Source organism: Hyla sarda, chromosome 11, assembly GCF_029499605.1.
Source record: "Hyla sarda isolate aHylSar1 chromosome 11, aHylSar1.hap1, whole genome shotgun sequence".
In the NCBI taxonomy this organism is placed as follows: domain Eukaryota; kingdom Metazoa; phylum Chordata; class Amphibia; order Anura; family Hylidae; genus Hyla; species Hyla sarda.
Genome location: NC_079199.1, coordinates 47,756,280 through 47,774,112, shown reverse-complemented (window position 1 = coordinate 47,774,112; position 17,833 = coordinate 47,756,280).

Below are 17,833 nucleotides of genomic sequence, written 5' to 3'. Positions count from 1 at the left end.
AAAAAGAAAGGAATTTCCTCTGTAGCATTCAGCAGCTAATAAGTACTGGAAAAATTAAGATTAAGTAATTTACAACTATGTTTAACTTTCTGCCACCTGTTGATTTAAAAGAAAAAAGGTTTTCACCGGAGTACCCCTTTAATAGGGATATGCTTCAAAGGAAGAAAAAACATACACCATTGAATTGCATGTTGACTAATGCCAGAAGTCTGACCAATAACAGATGAACTGGAGTGGTTGATGTCTGAGGAGAATTATGACATAGTGGGTATAACAGAGACTTGGTTTGACGATACCGGTGACTGGGCGGTCAACATACAGGGTTATAGTCTATTCAGGAAGGATCGGACAAAACGGAAAGGAGGAGGAGTCTGTCTTTATATAAAGTCCAGTCTGAAGGCCGCACTGCGGGAGGATATACAGGAGGGAAACAATAATGTGGAGTTAATATGGGTAGAAATATATGGAGATAAAAATTTAAAAAATTCTGATAGGGGTTTGCTCTAAGCCACCAAACATAATGGAAGAAAGTCAATTAATGAGGCAAATAAACAAGGAAACAAATCAGAATGAGGTAATAATAATGGGGGAATTTAACTATCCTGATATAAACTGGGAGAGTGAGGCCTGTGAATCTCATAAAGGAAACAGGTTTCTGACTATAGCTAAAGACAATTATCTGTCCCAAATGGTGCAGTGTCCGACCAGAGGGGGCGCCCTACTAGACTTAATATTAACCAACAGACCTGACAGAGTATCTAATGTGCAAGTAGAAGGACAACTAGGAAATAGTGATCATAATATGATACATTATAACTTGTTCTTCAATGAGGGAATCTCTCGAGGGGCCACAAATACAATGAACTTTAGGAAGGCAAAGTTTGACCAACTCAGAGAAGCCCTTAACAATATAAAATTGGATAATGTCCTCAAAAACAAGAATACTGACACTAAATGGGAGATTTTTAAAAATATCTTAAACTCTCACTGTAAGATTTATATACCTTATGGGAATAAAAGGGTCAGAAATAAAGAAAACCAATATGGATGAATAAAACGTTAAGGGGGCAAGAATTGACAAAAATAAAGCATTTAAACTACTAAAAGAGGACGGCAGTGAAGAAGCATTAACCCCTTAAGGGCCCAGGACGTCAGGGGACATCCTGGCACCCTGGGCTTTAAGGACCCTGGACATCCCCGGACTTCCTGGCGGTTTCCGGTCCCTGCTGCGCGCCGGGCAGAGATCGGAAGCGGATACCTGCTGAAATGCTTCAGCAGGCATCCAGGGCAAATGCCGAGGGGGGCCATGTAGGCCCCCCATGTCTGCGATCGCAAAAATCTCTGCTGAAATCACAACAGCGATCTGCGGCGATACCGGGCTGATCGGGTCTCTGGGACCCGACCACCCAGTAATTTTGCATGATCCCGGTTGTCACAGACAGCCAGGACCATGCTGACATATAGGAGAGAGGTGGCAAGCCTGCCACCTCCTCCTATCCCCTGCGGTTCCTCAGTTAGCTAACAGACCAATCGCAGGGGGGGGGGCGGTTACTTCCTTCCGCCCTGCCCGGCCCCTGGAAGTCCGGAGAGAACGGGAGGAAGACCGGAGGACGCGGCGGGGGACGGGGGAGTGCTGGGGCCCGGCCCCGGTACTTACCTCGTCCCTGAAGACCCGGATCCCGGCGGCGGTGGCGACAGGTGAGTTGATCTTCGGCGGCGTCGCAGGACCTTTGCAGCAGTCCAGACCGCCGTAAAGCGATCTGGACTGCTCCATCTGGTCCCCTTACACTACAACTCCCAGCATGCACAGACAGCCCTTGGCATCTGGGCATGCTGGGAGTTGCAGTTTTGCAACATCTGGAGGTCCACAGTTTGGAGACCACTGTGCCCTTCCAGATGTTGCAAAACTACACATTCTCAGCATGCCCTTACTGTCCAGGCATGCTGGAAGTTGTAGTTATGTAACATCTGGCCCTTCAGATGTTGCAGAACAACAACTCCAAGCATGCCTGGACAGGTTTGGCATGCTGGGAGTTGTAGTTTTGCAACATCTGGAAGGGCACAGATTGGGAACCACTGTATTAGTGGTCTGCAAACTGTAGTCCTCCAGATGTTGCAAAACTACAACTCCAAGCATGCAGGGAGTTGTAGTTCGGCAACATCTGGCTCTAAAGATGTTGCCAAACTACTACTTCCAGCATGCCTGAGAATGTTTGGGAGTTGTGGTTTTGCAACAACTGGAGGCACACTGGTTGGGAAACATTGTCTGTTTCCTAACTCAGTGTTTCCTAACCCGTGTGCCTCCAGCTGTTGCAAAACTATAACTACCAGCATGCACTCATAGACTGTGCATGATGGGAGTTGTAGTTTTGCAACAGCTGGAGGTTACAGGGTACATTCACATGGGCAGGGGGCTTACAGTGAGTAGCAGGCTGCAAGTTTGCGATGCAGCAAATTTTGCGCAGCAGCTCCAACTCGCAGTGGGAAACCCGCTGTAATCCCCCGCCCGTGGAACTGTACTAAAATATCTAGATCTATGGCCATGGCAAGAGGAGTGTGAGTGGTGTCTACTATTCACGGAATGGGACCAGCGACAGCTGCTTGGGGACCTGGATTTCCTATGGTGAGACTGGGAATGCCTCCTGTGTCTGCCGGATGACCTATGGCGATAATGCCGCTGTGTTGCCGGAGACACAGAGGGAGATGAGCGAGCACTATAAAAAGTGTGATTACGGGAGCGGCAGGAGTCAAACACCACAGTCAGAGGCACCTTCCTTATACAGTATGGTGCCTGCCAGGAGTTAGTTTACTCTCTTAGGCATTGGGAGTTTCTAGCTCCACTTTAGCAGCTTTTATCTGTTCACCTTAAATGCTTTTTTTGTCATTTATCATTTAATTAAAAATCTCCGACTTAGTGTCAGTACTCTTGTTTTTGAGGACAGTATCCCAATTTGTTATGTTATAGGCTTTTCTGAGCTTATCAAATTTTGCCACCCTAAAGTTCTTTGAATAGAAGGTCACGGGGGGTCCCAGCGGTTGGGCCTGGCCTGATCAGACACTGCTCTCCTATTCTGTGGATAAGGGATATGTTGTTTTTCACCTCACTACCCCTTTAAAGTCCCCTATAATAACCACCTCATTGTGATTGGCTTCCTTGTTTATTTGCTAAATAATTGATCTTCTGCCGTTTCCATTATATTTGGTAGCTTATAGAAAATAAGTATTTTTATATTTTTCTCTCCATATATTTCTACCCATAATGATTTCACATTATCATTTCCCTCACATATATCTTGCTGCAACATGGCGTTTAATCTGGACTTCATTATAGTTCATTATATTTGTGCACATATAGACCCGCAGTTACTAATGTTACTAATGAGTGTAGGGTTTTTACTAGTGTGAAATTTATTCATAGGATTTTCTGTGAATTCAATAGTAAATAGGTTGGGTTGTGAAACGATGCCCCTTTTCGGGTCGACCACGCCCCCTTTGTGGCTTTTCACAATGTAATGTTGGGTTGGTCAGATTTTCCTGGAGCAGACATGTCGCAGACCTTGTGCGCCAAAATAACCAGTCGAAAATTTGTCAGTTGAGGATCATAGCGTATTAAATATTGGTGGAGCATTAACCTATGTTTTATGGCCACCACAAAATAACATTTTACATGAGCGTAAATGTTTTTTTCCCTCACATATTTCATATGATATCTATATGAGAAAATATATTGACATGGTTTCTTACATGCTGTGTTAAACAGGTTTTTCTCCCCTTTAAGTGTTTATTACTCATGGAGTAACGATATACCAGCAAAGAGGCCCATTATACAAACCTATGGGTACACATTTTTAGTCTTAGGGAATTTTTGCCCTTTTCAAAAAAGCGCCAGCTGGCAGTGAAGGGCAGGAAAAAGACACTACAAATCACTCTGCTTGATGCCAGTATTGCCCCCTTGCCCCATCAGACTTGCCTGGTGGTCACCATGAACTTTGCAGTGGCCTTTGCTGTCACATGTACTTTCTCTGTTTGGCGAGGCCAGTGCAGGGCTACAGGGACCTACTGTATGCACAGCGTGCAAAGAGATTACAGAGGCACTTCCAGAGGGCAGCCCAGTGTAGTGGTAATGCAGTCCATCAAGTTCAAACTATATCCCTTTTATATCCCTACTGAGTTAATCCAGAGAAAGGCAAAAAAAAAAAAAAAACCTTATGAAACTGGCGCCAATTACCTCATACTATGGGGAAAATTCCTTCCTGACTCCAAATATGACAATCAGAATAAATCTCTGCATCAAGGTTCTGTCCCTATTTATCTAGTCTCCATAACCTGTAATGTTATTTATCTCCATAAATACATCCAGGCCCCTTTTTAACTCTTATTATTGAGTTCACCATGACCTCTTCCTCTGGCAGAGCATTCCATAGTCTCACTGCTCTTATGGTAAAGAACCCCCATCTGTGCTGGTGTAGAAACATTCTTTCCTCTAGACATAGAGAATGCCCCCTTGTTATAGATACAATCCTGGGTATAAATAGATTATGGGAGAGATCTCTGTACTGCTCCCAATATACTTATACATAGTTATTAGGTCTCCCCTAAACAATCTTTTTTTCTAAACTAAATAATCCTAATTCTGATAATCTTTTCTGGGTACTGTAGACCTCCCATTCCCCATATTACCCATTCCCCATATTACTCTACAGTGGTAGAATTATTTCCTTATCTTGGGCATCTATGCCCCTTTTGATGCTCTCCATGATTTTATTTGCCCTGGCAGCAGTTGCCTGACAGTGCCAGTGACATTTGCTCTTGACTAAACCTCCTAAGTCCAGTTGTCCCCATTGTTTTCCCATTTACTACATGATACCAGCCTGGATTGTTCCTCCCCATGTGCATTACCTTACATTTATCAGTGTTAAACCTCATCTGCCACCTCTCAGCCCAAGCCTCCAACCTATCTAGATCCATTTGCAACAGTGCACTGTCCTCTATTGTGTTTACCACTTTACAAAGCTTGGTATCATCTGCAGATAATAAATACTTTAATTCTACAATGCCTAGACTAGGTAATACTCAGAGTATGTACCATTAATAACCACCATGTTTCCAATCACTGAGACAGTTATCCACATACACACATTCCCCCCAGCCCAAGCATTCTCATTTTATGCACCAACCTTTTATGCACCATATCAGATTCTTTGGATAAATCAAGATAACCTACATCCAATGATTTACCCCTGGTCCAGTGTTGAGCTCACCTACCTATAAAAGCTTATCAGGTTTGTTTGACAGGACCGATCCCGCATAATCCAGTGATGATATGGCATCATGCACTTATTTTCATCAAGATACTAGTTTAATTTGTCCTGCCTTTTGCCGAGAGCAGGCCCTTTTTTAAATGGGACAGAAAACTCCTTTAAAGCTAAAATACCTTTTAATCTTTGAAATCATCCATTAACTTAGAACTTTTTATATTTAGCCCATTGAGAATAATTGTACCTTCCATGAACAAACCATTTAATAGAAGATATGCCAGATATTATTTAATCAGACAAGTCTTATAATTTATTTTCATTTATTATTTAATCCCAGACTTGAAAGATTTCAGTTTCTCTGACTGTTGGAAAGAATTGTTGGACTACTATAACTTAAGGGACATCAGCTGTCATATTAAAGGTATTTTACTGTAATACTTAAAATACTTTAAGGGAATGCATAACTTATTTTTTTTTCTCATTAAAACCAGAAAATGACACATTCAGTTTTTTTAATGTTTGTTTTTCAAATGTGAATTTTTTTTCTTCTGGGGACGTCCATCTCGCCTGAGCTGTTTTTAATAAAATTTCTAGAGATGACAGCAGCCACATGGGTTATAGGAACCTGTAGTCTAAATTTAGCTAATTTGGGAGATATATCAAAACCTGTCCACAGGAAAAGTTGCTGAGTTGCCCATAGCAACCAATCAGATCGCTTCTTTCATTTTGCTATGGGCAACTCAGCAACTTTTCCTCTGTAAAGGTTTTGATAAATCTCCCCCATAAACTTCTATGGAAGAGTGTTGTGAGCATTCTCTGTGCCTATGCAGAGGCCAGTGCGCAAGGAAGGGGAGGAGATAAACTGTGACCATCACATATTGTGGATGGTGGTTCCTGTGTTATCTGTACACTGGTGTTACCTTACACTTTAATCCTGCATGTGATGAGACTGCTGAAAAGTATTCTCTGCAGGAACACAGTAAATGTCAGCTTATTATTAGGGTTAATGGCCTATAATGAAAGCTGCAAAAAATAAAAAATTAAGAAAAATACCAAAAATTCCAAAAAGGATAATTAACATATTAATGTGGCTCTCAGAACAGGAATTATGGTAAAGCCATGTGTTAGTGTTTACAGAAGATGTAACAGCAACTGCAAGGGATGTCACCAAACTGCCCAAAATCTCATTGGTTGCTCTAAGTAACAGCCTCACATTTCCTCTGCACCAGGATTATACATTATTGTTCCAATTGTATTTATATTTTATGACCTTTGCTTAGTGCTTTACTTTTTGCTGAATTGGATATCTCATCCTCCATCCCTCAACATTACACGTTCACCAGAAATCCTATGAACTATAAGAATTTATGTCAAGATTTTTAAAATTCCTAAAAAGCACCAATCAATTTTAATCTTGTACTGGTGGCAGACATTTTGCATTTGGTAATACTATAATATAATAACTTTTATCTGAGCAGACGAATAAGTGATCTTACTGAAATTATATTTTATGACCAATGGTTGTATTAAAGTATGTTGAACACAATCAAGGGTGAGGAGGGCAGAGCAGGAATCAATATTCGTATAGAGCCTTGATTTATATGTCCATTACTAAAACAGATGCTTTACTCCGGGTAATACTTAAAAGGTTTTTTTAAGCTGGTTTACGGTATTTTGGTGGCTGATCCTGTTATAAAGTGTCTGCCCAGAGCACTTCTGCTACCCTGGGACTCCCTTTATGGATTCTGTATGGTAAATGGCAGTAATTTTGATAAGAAACATTGGTCTTTCGATAAGTAACAATAATATGGCTTCAGTAAATACAGGGCTTGAGAAACATTGAGCCTGGAGTCAACATTTTACCTTGAAATGATCAAAATCACAATTTCTACAGAGTAATTAAAATGTAATATGTTATTCCACATATAGTACATTATGGCCCTGATACTGTATATCTCTGTAAAGATGATAGGGGAAAGAGTTTCCACTCATAACAGTTTTTGATTGTAGCTAATGCTACATACACAGCGGGTGAAAGAAATATTGAACACGTCACCATTTTTCTCACTAAATATATTTTCAAACGTGCTATTGACATGACATTTTCACCAGATGTTGGTAACAACCCATATGGTTCACACATTAAGCTATGTGTTATAATGTTAAATGACACCGGGGAAAATTATTAAACATGTGAAGAAAGGGAGGCGCAAAAAGGCATGGAAAGCTAAGATAACAACTGAAATCTATCATTGATTAAAAAGCAATCCAGACCCTTGTCAGTGCAAATTAATATAAACTGGTTCAGTCCCAACTGATGGCTACAAAAAGGTTTCATTGTCAGGGTGCCACACAAAACAAATCTCGTGATCAGTAAAAGCGAAGAGCTGTCTAAAGACCTTTGCTAACTTGTTGTAGCACAACATAACATAGCGTTGGCTTACAGATGCATTTCTAAGTTTCTGAATGTTCCAGTGAGCACTTTTGGGGCCATAATACGGAAGTGGAAAGACTTAATCATTTCACCATAAATTTGCCTCGAATAGGTGCTACTTGCACCATTTCCTGTGATAAAAGATTAGTCAGAAGAGTTGTCCAAAAGCCAAGGGCACTTGTGAAGAGCTTCAAAAAGACCTGGAATTAGCGGGTACTGTTGTCTCAAAAAAACAGTGTTTAGAAAGAAAAATGGTGACATGTTAAATACTTATTTTACCCGCTGTGTATATGTGTGTGTGTGTATATATATATATATATATATATATATATATATATATACATACATATACAGTGGTCCCTCAACATACGATGGTAATTCGTTCCAAACGACCCATCGTTTGTCGAATCCATCGTATGTTGAGGGATTCGTGCAATGTAAAAAGTGCATTTAATACTCACCTGTCCCCGCCGCTCCGGACCGCATCCTCACCACTCCCGATGCTGTCCCAGGGGCTCCCGATGCTGTCCCGCTGCTCCGGCGTCTTCTTTGGGATCCTCCAGCTTCTTCTGCCTCGCTTTCTGGTGAAGTTATTACATTGGTGCGCCGGGACGGCGTGCGCACGATGTAATAACGACGCCGGAAAGCGAGGCCCGGACCCCGGAGAAGATGCAGAAGACGCCAGAGGATCGCGAAGTGGACCCGGAGCAGCGGGGATAGGTAAGTGAACCTGTCCGGGATGCTTAAACTGCTATCCGACAGCAGCTTAAGCATTTTGCGCTGTTGGATAGCAGTTAATGCGATGGCCCCGACATATAAAAGCATCGTATGTTGATGCAGACATCGACATGCGATGGCCTCTGAGAGGCCATCGTATGTCGATTTGATCATATGTCAGGGCCATCGCATGTCGGGGGGGGGGTTACTGTGTGTATATATATATATATATTTACTACAGACCCTCTGCATTTTATAATGGAAGCTATCATGTATGTATTGCTGTATGAAATAATGTGAGCAAGTTTTCTTTGGAGCAGTTTGTGTGAATCCACATAAGATGGGAAAAATCCAGTCTGAGCGAATTGGAACAAGGTCGATACTATTGGTACAACACTAGGCAGAACCAGGATCTCAGAAACTGACAACCAGATCAGGGGCAAATGCTGTCTAAAGGAAACTGAAAGATAAGGAGAACCCAAAAATTGTATTGTTGAGCAGTGGAAAATTGGGATCGAGGTACTGTTGACCTTGATCTTTACAATCCCCATGTCTTTATCCTATTGAGCATCTTAGGTATGAAATGGTAAATGCTGTTTAGAGCATGTGTGGTGTCCCAGTACCGCATTCTATACGGTACTTGTTTATTTATGGATCCCCATAGCCAGAGTCCCTAGGACGTAGGGATTCCTATTAATCCAGTCTACCCCTAGTCACCTCTATTCTAGTATATAATTAGTAATTTATGCATAGGTTAATGTAAATAGCATAATATATGTAAATAAATGGTTAAATACTTGTTTCTATGGCGTCGCAGGGCCTTCGGTTCATGTGATGCGTTCCAAGCCTCACTCTGGATGCGTTCCAGGCCTCACTTTGGTATTTATAGCCTCGTTTTGGTATTATTATGTGTATAGGAAGTCAGATGATCACCCAGAAGCCTGTATGACGGTGAGTGACAGCTGACCTGCGACCTATTAAATTAGGCTCCGCCCCCTGTCCATATAAGGGACGCGGCAGCCATTTTAGTTCTCTTGCTCCAGTGCTCTTGATGAGAGAAGACCTGTAAAGCAGTAATCGCAGTGAGTTAGGCTTGAGCCTTGCAGCAACGGCTGAACAATTATAGTTATAGAGTGATCAATCCCCAAACACTCTGCGGGACTACCGGACCTAATCTACCCCTAAATCCGGATGGATCCACGCACCAATTACCTTGATTCTGTTAACCTGCAAAAGACGCAAGGTCCACAGCAACTGTCAGTCATTGAAGTCTATATAAGTGTATTACAGAGACTGTTACTTTATTCTGAATGTACCCCAAGTTCAAGAGTAAAGTTTACTTCAGTTCAAGTTTAACTCCAGTGTGGACCTTCAGTCATTATCTGCATATGCCTGTCGTTTCTGGGAAGGGCGGCGATAGGCCGAAGCTATACCTCAATAATACCAGCCCTCACCCTGGCATCACGAGTGACAGGGTTAATATTAACCCCTCATATAACGTTACCATACCACCACTACCATACACCCCCCCAAGGGCTACCACACATGTCAGAGACGCAATCCTGTCCACATGGGCTCATATTCCTGCTGAACAATTTCATCACCTAGTGTAATCTATGCCATTTGAGTTGCTGCAGTTCTGAAGGCCAAAAAAGGTCCAACACACTACTAGAAAAACACTCACTTGCCAATTTGGGAATTGCTTGCTAACACAAATAGCTAATCAGCCAATCACATGGCAGAAACTAAATGCATTTAGGCATGTAGAAGTGGTCAAGGCAACTTGCTGAAGTTCATTATATCCAGCAGAAAACTGAGGCTACAATTCACACAGGTTCCCAAAAATTGGGCAATGGAAGTGTGGTGTCCCGGTACCGCATCTTATACGGTACCTATGTATGTGTGGGTCCCCATAGCCAGAGTCCCTAGGACGTAGGGATCCCTGTTGTGTAGCCTACCCCTTGTCGCCTCTATTCCAACTAATAGCCTAGTAATTTATGTAAGGGTAATGTATAGTAATATATGTAAATAAATGGTCAATTACCGGTTCCATAGCATTGCAGGACCTGCGGGTCACGTGACTAGGTAAACTCTATGGTATTTTGCTTAAGGACCTTTGGAGGCCCTGTGACGTATGCAATCCCATTACTCTGTGTAATGGTGAGTGACAGATGTTCAGACCAATCGGATTCACCCCGCCCCCTCCCATATAAGGGAGCGGCGGCAATCTTTTCACTATCTTGTTCCTGGGCTGTCAAATGAGAAGGATCTGCGCAGCAGCTATCGCAGTGAGTTAGGCCCGAGCCTTGCGGCAACGGCTGAGTAATTCAGAATAGAGAGTGTATCAATTCCCAGACACTCTGCAGCATCACCGGACCTAATATAACCCCTAAATCCGGATGGATCTGCAAACATCTACCCTAAATTCAGAGACTTTCTAAATAGCTCAAGGTCCGCAACAACTGTCAGTCACTGAACAATATAAGGGCTGTTACGAGTACGAGACTGTTACTGTGCCTTGGATGTATCGCAAGCACTTAAGTAAAGTTGTTCAAGTTCAAGTTCAATCTCCTTGTGGACCTTCAGTCATTTTATGCACCTATCGTTACTGGGAAGGGTGGTGATAGGCCGGAGCATTGCCTCAGCATACCAGCCCTCAGCCTGGCGTCACGAACTATAGGGTTAAAATTAACCCCTTATATACCGATATCATACCACCACTACCATACACCCCCCAAGGGCTACCACAGAAGACTGTAACAATGTCTTGATTCCAGCTGTGGCATTCAGATGGCAATAACATGAAAGCATGGATTCATCCAAATTAACATTTGGGACATTTTCTTGGCACCATTTAGGCCCCTTTATACCAATCAAGCATTGTTTTAGTGCAACAATCTGAGCATTGTTGCTGACTATGTCCATCTCTTTATGACCACAGTGGACCCATGTTCTAATGGCTACTTCCAGGAGGATAATAAACACTTTTACAAAGCTCTTATTGTCTTAAACTGGTTTCCTAAACATAACAATGAGTTCACTTTACTCCAATGGCCTCCATCTGCACCAGATCTCAATTCAATAGAGCACCTATGGGATGTGGTGGAACTGGAGACTTGCATCATCAGGCAATAAATCTGCAGCACCTGTATAATGCCATCATGTCCATAAGTGCCCAAATCTCCTAGGAATGTTTCCAGAAACTTGTAGAAAGTATGCCACAAAGAATGAAGGCAAAAGGGGTTCAAACCCATTAGAAGCATGGTGTACCTAATAAAGTGGTCAGTTAGTATAAGTGATTCAGTAATATCAATATTTCCACAGAATTTCATAGATAAAGAAAAACTTTCTATAGGCCTGTTTCTCTGCAGAAATATATATATATATATATATATATATATATATATATATATATTGTTGCAGTGTGGCAAGGAAAGGGTGTATTTCCCTTGCTATCTCTGCAGAATGCTCCACCTGTGGCCTGATTAATGAGGTATCAGGAAGGGAAAGTGTGTGTTTAAAAGCTAAAGGAACAGAATAGTTGAGGCTCTTCCTAGGAGACAGCATGTGGGCTGTAGGGAAGAGACAGAGGCTGCTGAGGAGTACACAGCCTGAGCTGAGTGGCTCAAAGAGAGTGACATGAATTGTGAGTAAAAGGTTGCAGGGGACATATGTTTAACCGGCTGAGGGTAGCTCAGCGGTTGTTAGTCAGGACAAGCTGATCTGTGTAGTCAGTGACCAGACGGTCTAGGATTTTGTTTGTTCCTGCTTTTTGTTTATTTCTTTCCCTGCAACCTGTCTAATAAAACTGGCAAGGTGCCAGATTTGCATTAGAACCGTTTGTTTGCTGGTTTATTGAGAAGAAACGCATCCTGTGGTGTGGTCCAGGACGATCCCAGAGCTAATCCCCAAGGAGGAATCCTTACAATTGGTGTCGGATGCGGGCAAACACGTTGCTAGGAGCAACCAGTGGTCGAGTTGCAGTGAAGTTGTTGCCAAGAGAAAACTACCGTGCATGGTGCAAGGGTGTACTCTTTCTCAGAGAGGAGACAGTGGGACGAGCCCAGCTGTGGAGTACAAGAGCAGGACTGCGCCTGTGGTGAAGTTGTTGCTAGGGGCAACAGATCGCATCAAGCGAGTGGGCACTCTTTCTCAAGTAAGGAGACAGGTGGACGGGCCACCTGCAGAGTGCAGATTACGTTTTGAGACTGTGTATAAAGGCGTTGCTAGGGGCAACGGAAAAATTTTGTTGGCAAGCTGCTAAGTACAGTGTTTGCAAGGTTTGAAGTGTTGCAAGATGGATGTCCTGATAAGTGCTTTGTTGCAGACGGCTGCAGCGCAAGAGGAAGCAAGCTTTGCAGAGTTTGAAAGGATTGCTACACGTGAGGCATGGCCCAAGACACACTGGGGAAACTTCGTGTTTGGATTCATTGGAGGAGATGCCCAAAAAGTTCATTGTGAACTGGATCCAAAGATATTACGGGACTATGAGAAAGTCAAGACAGAGATCCTGACTAAAGTGGGAGTAAGCCAAGCTGCAAGACTACAGTGTGCACTGCAGCCTAACAGTGATGCTGGGTTTAAGGTTACAGAGCTACTTAAAGAGCAAGTGGAGCGATGTTCTGCAGCAGAGAAGCTGGTGAGCGGTGTCCAGCACCAGCCCTCAACTGACTGGACGGCAAGAGATTCTGGTAAGACTGTTCCAGGGGTTATAGGGGCCATGTATAGTGACTATGAGACTGTGCATAAAAATGATGGGACTGTGCATAAAAATGCTGAGGACGAGGGTGGTGTTTCCCTAGTTGACTGTGTGAACAGTGTTCAAGGTGGTACCAACCTATGTCCAGTTGCAAAATCATGTGAGGGTGGAGAACCCCTCATGGAGACTGATGGGACTGTTCACACTGTGCAGATCGGATTGAAAAAATCTGGTGAACAGAAAATGTTAAATGCAGGACTGGGAGAAAATGTAACAAAACACACTTTGCCTGAGTTAGGACCTAGTGCTATGAACTGTCCTGTAAATTTTGAACATGTGCAATCTGATAATGTTTTTGTTGAAAAACTTATGTTGATGTGTTCAGATGTAAAGAGAACTGCTGCCACCTCTGACAGGACAAAAGAAAACCTGTGTGAGCTGGAAATAGAAGGTAAAAAGATGACGGTTTTGTTAGACCCTAGATGTGTAATAAGTCTGGTAAAGTCCAGCAGCAGAAGGCCGGGCCCCGCTATAGTGTCTATGCAGGCTGGTATTTGGGGTTATAAAATGGTTAATGTCTGTATTTCTACTCCCTATGGTACTATAGGTCAAAAGGTTTCAATAGAGCCCTCCTTGGAGTATGATGTAGTACTGGGGACGGATTTTCAATTTTTTCAGCAATTATGGGAAGACTGTCAGGTGACTAGAGCAGGTACACCTGATAGGCCCACAACACTTGACTTGCACCACACACTAGTGGAGAGTTACTTAGCAGAGGCTGAGGACGGGGAGTGTCAGCAGTCACTAGATGTAGGTCAGATAGGGGTCTGCCAGACTGCTGGGGGAGCTGAAGACCAGACCGTGAGTCAAGTCCAAGAGGATCCAGCGACTCAAGTGACAAGTGTGCCTCTGACTGAAACAAAATCTTCAGTGAAACCAGAAACGGATCAGGTACAGGAACATGGGTTCCATCTGCCATCTGAAGATGAGCCCAAGGTGGGGCTAGAGTTGCGTGGTCATCTGGAAGAGGTGACTGGAAAAGAAGCTACAGAGATGTCTGTGGATAATGCAGAAATACTGAAGAGAGTACATGTGGAGCTGGGTGCTGCGCTTACTGTCACAGACAGAGTCCTGAGTGAAGGAGATGTGATGTCTGGACCAGAGATGGATCGTGACCAGGAAGGTCGAACCACTGGACCAGATGTTGTTGCAGACCCAGGAGCCCTAGACCTTTCTGCTGGGCAGCAGAGAGACAGTGTTGAAGTGAAAGAGAAGTCTGCCAGTGAGCAGAGAGACAGTCCAGAAGACTGTCCAGGAACTACCCTGAAGCCCAAGTGGCCAAGACCCTTGAAAAGGGGGAGACTACTCCTAAAGGTGGAAAAGAGTCTGAACGAGTTGGCTTGAAGGAAGAGACAGGCCAAGCACAGGTGACTGTCAGAGGACAAGAGAATGTCACATGGTCCAGCAGCGAGAGTAAGGAGACCGCTGTAAGTAAGAGATCTCGGAAAAAACGCGCTGGTCTTGGTAAAAAAAGGGAGCAGATCCAGAACCTTGAAGAAACCTTACAGATGGTTTCTGCTAAATTGTCTCAAAAGGAAGAAGTAGTTCATCACCTGACAGAGGAGAAAGAAAAAACGCTTGCAGACTTGAATAAAGAGCAGGAAGCGACGCTTCAGCTGCAGAAAGATATGGAGCGCCACAAAAGTGAATTTGCGGCTCTGCAGGATGAACTGTCCCGCTCCCAGGGTCTTATGACCAGCAAGGAAAGAGAATTGGAGATTCTGGCCAAGCAGATCTCATTCAAGGATGAAGAAGTGAATGTCCTGTGTGGGGCATATCTGGCTCTACAAAGTGATCACAAGGCTAGGTTGGTAGCCATGGAAGAGCTGGAGAAGGAGGAAGTGGTAATGGCTTATAAGGTGCAGAGCCTGGAGGCGCAGAACAAAACGCATATTAAGTCTCGTGCAGCTGCCTTGGATTCACTGGGTACTCAGCTCTCTGAACAAGAGGCTCAGCTAAAAGTCTATGAGCAGAAAGTGTCCAAGATGGCGCAACTGAATAAAGACAATGAGCAGATGAGAGAACAACTGCTGTCCCTGGAGGATACTGTCAAAAACTTGACAGAATTGCTGGAAAGTGAGAAGAAGAACTCTGCTAAGCTCAAGAGTGAGCAGCAGAAATGTTTAAAGCTGGAAGGGGACATGAAGGTCCTAAAAGAAAGCCGTGACCAAGTTATAGCAGAACTGGCTAACGAGAGGTTAAAAGTGTCTCAGATGGAAATTGAGGCCAAAGCCACAGCGGTCTGTGTAAAAGAAGAAAAACTGCTTGTGAGGCAAAAGCTACTGGAGACAGGGATGCTTTCTCTAAAAAAGGCCGAGTCTGAACAATGGACGCAAGAAACAGTAGAGTCTGAAGACCATGAGAAGAAGCCATATGAAAGGTCCTCTGAAGCTGATACTGAGGTGAAACCATATGGGAAGTCCTCTGAAGCTGAGACTGAGGTGAAACCATATGGGAAGTCCTCTGAAGCTGCAGAGATATTAACATTGCATGGTGAAAATTCTGAGGCAGAGAAGTTCTCTGAGGTAGAAGTTAAACCAGAGATAACTGCAGAAGCTGCAAGTAAAGTTAGTGACACATCTGAAGGTGCAGGTGAAAAACTGGCTAAAGGAGCCAAGAGTTCTCAGCCTAAAGATGAGCCTGTGAAAGTCGGTGTCCCTAAAGAAAGGGCTAATAAAAAAGCAGAGTCCTTAAAAAGAGGTCACTGTGATAGAAGACTGGGTCGTGGTGGAAACCCTGAGAGGCACTGGATTAGAAAACACTGGAAGAAAGTCCGCAGAAGTAGAATTTGGAGAAGAGTCCGTCTCAAGGAGAAGATGGACAGGTGCATTAAAGGGAAGCCTCCTGAAATTGTGGAGGATGACTTAGAAGACCTGCAAATGGGTGATACAGGCTCGGTTGGCCACCAGCAAAGTTCGTGCAATGGTCATACCAGTGACAGAAAAAGACAATGGCCTAGAGCATCTGCCTTGTCCGCACCTAGAGTCCAGAGCACTGCACAGACCAAGATGAAGAACCTGGTGTTGGAAAGGTGTGACATGAATGGAGCTTTTTACAAGGAATTTGTCAAAGGTGACCAAAAGTCTTGTGCTCGGTGGCTGATGAAAGTGCGAATGAAAGAAGGGTGCACCATTGAAGTGGTGCAGATAAAATCTACTGATGAAGGAAGCCAAGTGCCTCAAAATCTGTTGGACGTAGTTGTTCAAGGAAAAGGAAAGGCAGTTGGACTCTCCCTTTTGAATACAAGTGCTCCTTCCCGGTGGTCTGAGCAGAGGGGGGGGATATGTGGCAGTGTGGCAAGGAAAGGGTGTATTTCCCTTTCTATCTCTGCAGAATGCTCCACCTGTGGCCTTATTAATGAGGTATCAGGAAGGGAAAGTGTGTGTTTAAAAGCTAAAGGAACAGAATAGTTGAGGCTCTTCCTAGGAGACAGCATGTGGGCTGTAGGGAAGAGACAGAGGCTGCTGAGGAGTACACAGCCTGAGCTGAGTGGCTCAAAGAGAGTGACATGAATTGTGAGTAAAAGGTTGCAGGGGACATATGTTTAACCGGCTGAGGGTAGCTCAGCGGTTGTTAGTCAGGACAAGCTGATCTGTGTAGTCAGTGACCAGACGGTCTAGGATTTTGTTTGTTCCTGCTTTTTGTTTATTTCTTTCCCTGCAACCTGTCTAATAAAACTGGCAAGGTGCCAGATTTGCATTAGAACCGTTTGTTTGCTGGTTTATTGAGAAGAAACGCATCCTGTGGTGTGGTCCAGGACGATCCCAGAGCTAATCCCCAAGGAGGAATCCTTGCAATATATATGTATAGCATTATAGTGTTTATATTGACAAATTTGTTGCCTTAGCAACTAGCTGTTGAGAATTATTTTTGGATGGTTTGGGAAAGGATAATGTGAGAATAAACGAAATGATGGTCATGGCATTTCTCCACTATACACACAAAGAACTATATAAAGTACCCAAACTTTACTTGTGATATCCGTCAGGGGTAGAGGGAGAGCGCTGTAAACTAAAATTAGCCAAACCCCTTGTTTAAGATGGGTAAAAGATCTGAGGCAAGTTGTCCCAGATGTCAAGTAGAAATGGCCGACCTCTGTCATATGGTGTGGGGAGGTGAGGAGATTCAAAAGCTATGGAGAGGGTTTTTACATTTAAACTACCCTACGAAATCCGTACAGCTATTTTTGGGATCGAAATTGAGGAAAAAGAACATAAAGGCTCAATACTAAAATTATTAGGGGCTGTACGTATTTTGATATTAAGAAGTTAGTTCTTACCTGAATCCCCCCACATTAAGGCATGGGAGCTTTTTGTCAATAAGATCAAATGCTATGAATTAATTTACTATAAAAGTATATAAAAAAAAAAAGTTAAGCTTGTGAGAAGTGGGCATAACATAAAAAACTCGTACCAGACTGGTAGAGGATGGAAGAGGGAAGGGGAGGTAGGATTTTGAGGGAATAAAGTAGATGTTGATGGCTGTTTTATTTTTTATGAATGTATATAATAATTTGATGTAAAAAAAAAAAAATTCTGCCCTCATAAGTACATACCTACATCTTAGAAGTGTACTATTTTGTACCTGTTATTCTGTCAAGAGCCTACATACTGTGAAAGGACAGCCAAAAGTAATCACTGGCTGGTGTTTTACTCAAATAATTTT